Genomic DNA, 8,947 nt, shown 5'->3' on the forward strand with positions numbered 1-8,947 from the left:
ACACTGATGTGAATTTACTACAGCGTGAGTAGGCTGCTTCCCTACATCACCCTCTACTTAAATTTTTTGTTTTTCAATGTTAATGAATAAAAAAAATTTAATTACAAAAAGGGAAGCAAGAGTACAGCGTAACTTCCTATGAAAAATTGAAATTGAAATGTAAACATATAGACACATTAAAGAAAACTGATTACCTACATTAATTATTTAAATTGTGGACATGTTCACTGCCTTTTAAACAATGTCATTACTCAAAATTTTAAGCAAAGTCAACGAAATATTTTGGCATACATATTGCCTTAGACAAACAAACACATACAAATTGAAAAATTATGAAAATCTTAGATCCATTAAATACATTAAATACATTTTTACATACACAAATTCAAAGAAAATAACATGATACATAAACAGATGATTATCTCTTAGCAGTCTTTTCTAAACCTGAAAGAAAATTTCACAACTAAATTTTACACACGTGGTTGTAGCCGCTTTGGCTGGCGTCCTACACTTCCAGTCACAAGGGTAGAGGAGGGGAAGTTGCTATGGTGTGCGTCCTTCTCGATCACTCTAAATTACATGGGGAAAGGGGAGGGGTCACTGTGAGTTGTGTCCAAGTCACTCCACACTTTCACGCAGCTACCAGGCTGCCATTATCTGGTTTGTCCTGTAGAACAAACAAAAAGAGTGCCTCAGACTCTGTTCACTTAATATCTATGGGTGGGTCACAATGAAATGGGGATATATGCATTTTATCCTTCAATATTTTGCTGGAACAAGTTAACAGAACTTATTCAATTTTTACTCTTATGGTTACTTAACTGTCATAAAATCGGTCAACAATTGGCTCAAAACCCCGTTAGTCACTTACTAGAGAAAATTTATGCTCTTAAGGCATACAATCATAAACCATATTAAATCTGAATTTATTATTTCTGGGCCGGAACACTGAACCAATGCTCGGTACATTTCTGATACATTTGTCTTTTATTCACTTAGCTGACTCATCTTCGATTACCTTATTCTTAGAGATAGTATGAGTATATTTGATTAGTAGTTGTTTTCTCAGCTTCTTTGTACATGTGAGTAACTTTTGGTAATAGTACAGTTGTGAGTGTTCAAAACACAATACGTTTAGTTGACTACTAAATCCACTTATTGGTCCTCTGCTGTTGTGTCAGTTCCACATCTGCAATTGGGTACTTACTTCATCGAAGTGTATTTATGCTGAGCTAAAATTAATGTCTCACTTCTGCCATTAGGTTACTTATTTACTTTGCTAGTGTATGAACTTAAGTAATACTCACTCTATTAATATTTAAAGCATAGGATAGCACATTTATTTCATATCATTAGTGTATTGCAGCTGATCAGTTTGCTTACGTGGCAATCCATTTCCACTCGATCGGACGCTGAAACCACAGGTAGTCTCTCTCAGACCTACCACTAAAGTGCATCAAGTAATTATGGACGAGCGTAATGCTAATTTCCTTAAACCTATAGGACACCATGAGCTGCTCTGTCTCATCTAACATAAGGGTACCTATGGTCGCATTCACGCCTCCAACTCATAACCTCAATACGTGTAGGTGTATCCTGTCACACACTACACCAAAATAATGGCCAGCTCCAACCTTATAAATACTTCAGGGACGTGTCCTTCACGTCTCAACCACAAACACTGCTCAATTCTATTACACTGGCATTCCTTGCTACACAAGGTGAGTTTATTCTTACAACTTGTCTGCATATTTTTCTTATAACACTAAGCAATCTCTTTCTTACTATTTATTAGTTAGCTCTACAGCATACACTATGTTTCAGTACCACTTCAGATCCTGCTTGTACACGAATTTGTACATCTTTTTAAATTACTGTTGTGGGACCATTTCCAATAAAACAACACTTTGTACTTACTATATTACCAGGGTTCTATACATACTTGTTACTCAAATACATTTTATCTTAATTACGTCATACTTCTCTATTGTTTGTCACTATTAGGTTTGTCACATTAGGTATTTTTCTTCACTAATCGGTGGATAGAATGGTTACAGAACTCATGGCTTGATAGCCATAACGGAAAATTTTGTGTTGGAAAGAAGAGGTCGAAATTTTTGGGGACAGGAAAGATGAAGAATGAGTGAGACCTGAAAGGGAAAGAAGATCTCACACAGCTGGGACTGCACAGCTGCCATACTGTGTAGAGGTTACAGAACAACCTCCTCCCTACAACATTCATTAGTTGAATGCTGGCTGGATAACCATACCGGAAAATTTTTCGTATTGGAGAGAAAGCGTCGAAATTTTTGGGGACAGGAAAGATGAAGAGTGAGTGAGACCTGAAAAGGAAAGAAGATCTCACACAGCTGGGACTGCACAGCTGCCACACTGTGTAGAGGTTACAGAACAACCTCCTCCCTACAGCATTCATTGGCTGCCTATGAATACGCCACGTCCATCTGAAAATACTTTATGATACCATTTTAGAACCTGTATCAGTTCTTCCTTCCGCTTGGCGGAAATTTTATTAATTTCTTGCAATTTAGCTTCTAGTTTGTCTAAAATAATTGCTTCTTCTTCTTCTGTGTTTAGCTTACTGTTACTAACATTAAGACCTTCGTCCCAATATCTCCCATTTTTCAGAACTCGTATAGGCAGCTCCCAAGTTACATCATCAGTTACTACAGGTTTATCACTAAAAGGGACTGTAATTACTCCGGTTATCGGCAAGACCATTTTTAACTGGCTTCTTTCAAAGTCAACAACACTCTGATATTTTGACAAGAAATCTATGCCAATTAAAACCTCAATACTGAGATTGTTTACAATTAAACATGGATGATCAATTAAATTACCATTAATGTTAAAGGGCAGTAAAGCTTCTTGCTTCACTGTTTTTGACACCTTGCCAGTAGCACCAATTATTCTTAGTCCTGATACCCTCATTACAGTAAGCTTGTCTTTACCAGGTAATGCATCAAAGAAGGACTGAGATATTGCACTCACCTCACTTCCACTGTCTAAGAGACAACGTACATTGATACCCAACATATTCACTATTATTATAGGGTGGCTTATTCTAGGTTGTACAGGTGGTTCCTCAAATTCATCTAATAGCTCCTTTTGGATTTGTCTCCAATTAAAGTGATTGACATCTGTTTTCATTACATTTAGGTCACAGTGTGTAGGGGTTTCCTGAATTACATTTTCAGCTGCCTTTTCCAGTCGGTCTAATAATTTTAAATCGAAACACCGCACGACTTCATTACATTTAGTTTGCTGAACATGACCCAAATTACTGTAGTCTGGGCGATTCTGCGCCTCCAGACCGGGCATAACACTAGTTACAGCTAAACCACTTTCACCATTATCGTCGGTTTCCTTCTCAAGTGACAACTGGGCACAGCTACTGGGTTCATCGACCCTCAACAGCCTACCCTCTACATCCTCACTTATCTCCTGTCCTAAATCTATTAGTACATTATCAACATCCTGCACAGGCACTTTAGATAAGAGCACATCATCCTCATCGTAAATATAAGCATGAATTTCTTCTGCTTCTTCACCTGACAATTCAGTATTTTGTAGCTCTTCCCTATCGTTACACAGCTGCGCCTTCTCTTTCTCTTCCCACTTAGAAAGCGTCTCTAACACGGTATCTATCAAATACTGTGAGTGATCTAATATTTCTGTTGTATCCTTAGGTGCTACCGACTCTTCATCCACATAGTCAGTTTGAGTATTCTGATCTGTCTTACCAATTCCCTTAACTACTGGCTTAGGAAAAGTAACCGCCTGGTGAGCGCCAGCGTCCTCATAGACGGGAACTAGTTTTCCTGCCTCGGCCTACTGCTGTTTCCTTTAGTTTCATTATAGTTAGCTGGCATAGCATTGCTTTCCGTACTGTTGTTTACATGCATATTTCTGTTTGGAACAACATTACTGTCATTTGGATGCCATTGTTGGTTCTGATAACTATTTCCCCAATTCCTACCTCTCTTAGGATGGCGAACACCTACTGTTCTGATGTTTACATTGCCATTTTGCTCGTTCCTAAAATTACTACTATTGTTATTAGCATTTCTGTTATTACGTGCTTGCTCCTCATTGGCAGCAATACGTTCTACACGTTCCAGATACTCAATGAAACGATCCAGATTGTCTCTAGGGGCAGATATAATTCTAGTTTGCCAATACCATGGCAGTTTGGCTGCAAGACCTAGTATAATCATTTCAGGTTTTAGCTTTTCGTCCAAATGTGACAAACGTGAAATCCATGACCTAGCAAATTCTTTAATAGATTCTTTGCCTGCATTGAAGCGTTTTCCACTCCAAAATTCTCTCAACACTTCATTTTCCTTATTGCTAGACCAATACTCATTAATAAAAGCTGTTTTAAATTCAGCTAATGTTTTACATTTCAACATAACATCAGCTGACCAACGCATGGCGTCACCTGCTAAATGGCTTCTAATAAATGAGATTTTCTCTCGTTCAGACCAAGTTGGTGGAATCACATCTTCAAAATCGTTCCAGAAATCTAGCGGATGGATATTTTTGTCTGGATCGAACCGCAAGAACTACCGACACCCGATAAAAGCGGCGTTTGCAGCTACAACTTGTTGTATACTACCATTACCAGAAGTTACTGAAGCTACTTTACTCTCAATGTTAGCAATGTTAGTACTTATATTTTCTACTTTCATTTCAACATTATCTACTCTTTGTACAATATGAGTAGTATCAGTTTTGATTGCATCTACGTCTGCTTGACATATGTTTACTTTTATATTAACATCTTTAAACCTATCTGAGCACAGTTCAGATTCCGCCTCGATCTTTTCTGTTAACTTGTGCTCCAGCTTCGCATCTTCCATTTGGAAGTCTTTGCGAACCTCAGCAACTTCGGATTTAACTGTTTTATACATTTCAGAAAACTGTTGAGCAACCTTTTTCTTAATATCCTCTTGATTGTAATCAATTTTACAATTCAAACTGTCTAGATCCTCTTTCAACTTATTGCAACCAGCCTTGAAGGTATCGTCCATTACCTCCAATCGTTTATTAAAATTTGTTTGGCTGGCCACAATCCTGTTATTTACCTCAATTATATCAGATTTTAATTCAGCATTACTGCTTTTGACCTGTTCACTTATTTCAGACTTTAATTCAGCATTACTGCTTTTGACCTGTTCACTTATATCAGACTTTAATTCAGCATTATTGGATTCTAATTTATTGTCAATTGCCTCAAACCGTTTATTAAAATTTGTTTGACAGGCCACCATTTCAGACTTTAATTCAGCATTACTGGCAGCTATTGCTTGTAATATAACATTTAAATCAACAGCCCCAGCATCTTTGGGTTGCTCACTAGCTGCCTTTTTATCACACTCAGGTGACGAAAAACTAGCTCCAACACCAGAATCATCAAAACTAAATGAAACGTCTGATTGATTAGTCATATCGAACTTCTCCTGTTTAAATTCTACTATCTCTGATGACTGTTTCATTTTTAATTCATCAGAGAAACTATCCTCAAATAAATTTACAATTTCTATTTTCTGCTTTACTACAGGGGTCTCTATTATTGAATCATTGCCCCTTCGCACACTACTGTCAGGAGACAATATTTCATATTTCACTTTAACATTACTACTTTCATGCATGTTTATACTTGAAACATTGTCTGAATTTACAGTTCCCTCAACTGACATAGGTTCTAATTTAAGTTTAAACTCAGTTTCTTTTGGCGGTTCCATCGCCGACAGTGCAGGTTAGTAAAATTTTTAACAGCTTTTCACTTAACTTAGTTCCTTCTGCACGACGTTGTCGGCGCGGCGTACCAGGATTACTGATGCGACGTGGCACGTTGAACTGAGACGGCACTCCGACGGCTGTTGTGTGTTTGTGTGGCCCGTAACCACAGGTGCGGCTCCGGCTGCTGCGGCTGATGACTGCGGTGCGGCGAAACTGGCTACTCGCGATGCCGGCAGCACCACTAGACTCAATGCCAGCTCCGTGAATCCAGATGCGTTGTTAATCCAATTGCATCGTCCACATGCACACGTAACACTTTCACTGTTCTATTACTCAGCTGCGTGTCGCATTCCACTCGCGAATCCGAATAGTTAAAAATCTCTTTCACTTAGTTGATTTCCCGGCCGATGCACCATATGTGGGGCGGCGTATGTGGGGAATTGAAAAATAATCGTTTGCTGTATAAAAGTTTGCATGTTGAATCAGTTTCTGGCTTTTAGAATGTTGTTAATGCTGTCTTTCGCCGTTCTCAACACTGGCTCTCTAATTCCTTTTTTAGCCCCCAGAAAGCGATTTAACAAAACATGAAGCCTGTAATTAGAGTTCCTAGTGCCCACTTCATCTGAGAATAATATTATAGCTGCAGCTTATAGCTCTGAGGAATTAGGAGATTGTCCGGGATTTCTAATCAAAAACGATTTTCCAAAATAGTTGAGTATATTCTCAAAGACACAAATAAAAAACACAAGTATCCCTACAACCTAACTAACAGAGCAGTTCAGAGTCTAATGCGCTGATGCAACTATAAATGTCCGAATTAAATGTTAAAAAGAATGCTCGCCATAATTTGATGAAAATATTTCATCAAACGCCACGCTAAATATTTGGTAGAATGTCTGTCCCGCGACGGCACGTGAAAATACGACACTACGCAAACTGAAGCTAGATAATGAAAATCATCCCAGAATTAACACTTCACTTGAAATGATTTCATGGTTCCGCGTATCTCTAGTAACTTAATACGGCACCCGAGGCTGTTTGTCGCAGTGATACCGATGCGACGCGACTGCCGACACAGATGGCGAGTGATTCAGCGTCTGGAGAGAACTGGGGCCTTGCTTCCTCGCGCAGCGTTCTTATATATAAAGCCGCAGTGCGGACGGCTAAGGGAACGCCTGATCAAATCGGCTCTCCCGACTAGCCGCTGGGCTAGTAACGCACCACTTCAAGTTACATAATAAATTATAGCTTCTTTTGCTGATGGCCGACTAAGCTCTGAATTTAACTGTGCATTCAGCACGCAGGTAAGTATTGATAATAAAATTTTGACGTGGCTAAGTTAAATATTTTGGGCGAGAGAATTAATTTAATTGCACTGCACGCAGCAGATGAGCTCTGAACTGTCCCTTTTGAGATCCGCTATCGCTATAATTTTATAGGTATTCAAAAGAAACTTTTCAAATCTTCATAGTCATAGCGGACCTCCAACCTATTTAAATCTAAACATCCTAACCTTATTTACTAGCCTACTTAATCTATCTTGCTTCCTTCAGTTTTGAGACGAAAACCAGAAAATCATGAATTTCCACTAAAATCTTAATCTGTGAAATCCAAAGTACTGTTTTTATTAAATCATTATGAAAGATGAATCTAAATATAAATTTTGAAGTCTCTAGCTCTTTTCTGTTGCGCCAATGATTTTTACAGAAAAACGTCCAAATTTCGGAAATGGCTTAAGTTATCGAACTGATATTCAACACATATTAATTTAATATTACTTCTGACATGATAGAAAAGTTTTAGGTCATTTGCTTGATTTTTAAGGTATTGCGCAACATTTATGACGTCAGAGCTAGTTACAGCAGACTGGCTGGCACACAATGGACACTGATGTGAATTTACTACAGCGTGAGTAGGCTGCTTCCCTACATCCTCCAAAAAAGCAGACACTGGTACCTGTTCTTGTTGTGGTCTTCAGCCCAGAGACTGGTTTGATGCAGCTCTGAGAGCAACTTTAGGTTAGCATATGCTCCGAGATGCCTTGGACAGGGCAGGAAAAGAGGTAATTTATTGTGTGGTTTTCAGGACATGCCTCCACCTTGTGAAAGGTTTAAAAAAATAAATAAATAAATGCCTGATGCTGTATGCAATACTGCCAAAGTTTCTATGAAGAAAGCAGCGGAGGAATTGGTGAAAATAAACCAAAAAGAAATAGATCCTGGGGTAGATATTCATGACAGTGAATCTCCTACAAATGTTACTGAGCTATGTGCGTCTGTAGATGGGGCCTGGATGAAAAGGGGTCACATCTCTCTGTATGGAGTTGCATCTATTATTCGTATTCATTTAGATTTAGAAATTATGTCTAAATGCAGCCACCAGTGTGCAACAAGGAAAATTTCCAACAATGAAGAAAGTGAGAACCTGTGGCAAGAAAGCATGCAGTAGCATGCTCTAAAAATTATAGCGACTCAAGTGGGGGCATGGAGGCTGCTGCAGTTGCAGTTGTGAGGATGTTCTCGAGGTCTGAGGACCAGTATGGTGTTAGATATACACTCCTGGAAATGGAAAAAAGAACACATTGACACCGGTGTGTCAGACCCACCATACTTGCTCCGGACACTGCGAGAGGGCTGTACAAGCAATGATCACACGCACGGCACAGCGGACACACCAGGAACCGCGGCGTTGGCCGTCGAATGGCGCTAGCTGCGCAGCATTTGTGCACCGCCGCTGTCAGTGTCAGCCAGTTTGCCGTGGCATACGGAGCTCCATCGCAGTCTTTAACACTGGTAGCATGCCGCGACAGCGTGGACGTGAACCGTATGTGCAGTTGACGGACTTTGAGCGAGGGCGTATAGTGGGCATGCGAGAGGCCGGGTGGACGTACCGCCGAATTGCTCAACACGTGGGGCGTGAGGTCTCCACAGTACATCGATGTTGTCGCCAGTGGTCGGCGGAAGGTGCACGTGCCCGTCGACCTGGGACCGGACCGCAGCGACGCACGGATGCACGCCAAGACCGTAGGATCCTACGCAGTGCCGTAGGGGACCGCACCGCCACTTCCCAGCAAATTAGGGACACTGTTGCTCCTGGGGTATCGGCGAGGACCATTCGCAACCGTCTCCATGAAGCTGGGCTACGGTCCCGCACACCGTTAGGCCGTCTTCCGCTCACGCCCCAA

The sequence above is a fragment of the Schistocerca nitens genome, chromosome 4 (assembly GCF_023898315.1).
Source record: "Schistocerca nitens isolate TAMUIC-IGC-003100 chromosome 4, iqSchNite1.1, whole genome shotgun sequence".
Classification (NCBI taxonomy): Eukaryota; Metazoa; Arthropoda; class Insecta; order Orthoptera; family Acrididae; genus Schistocerca; species Schistocerca nitens.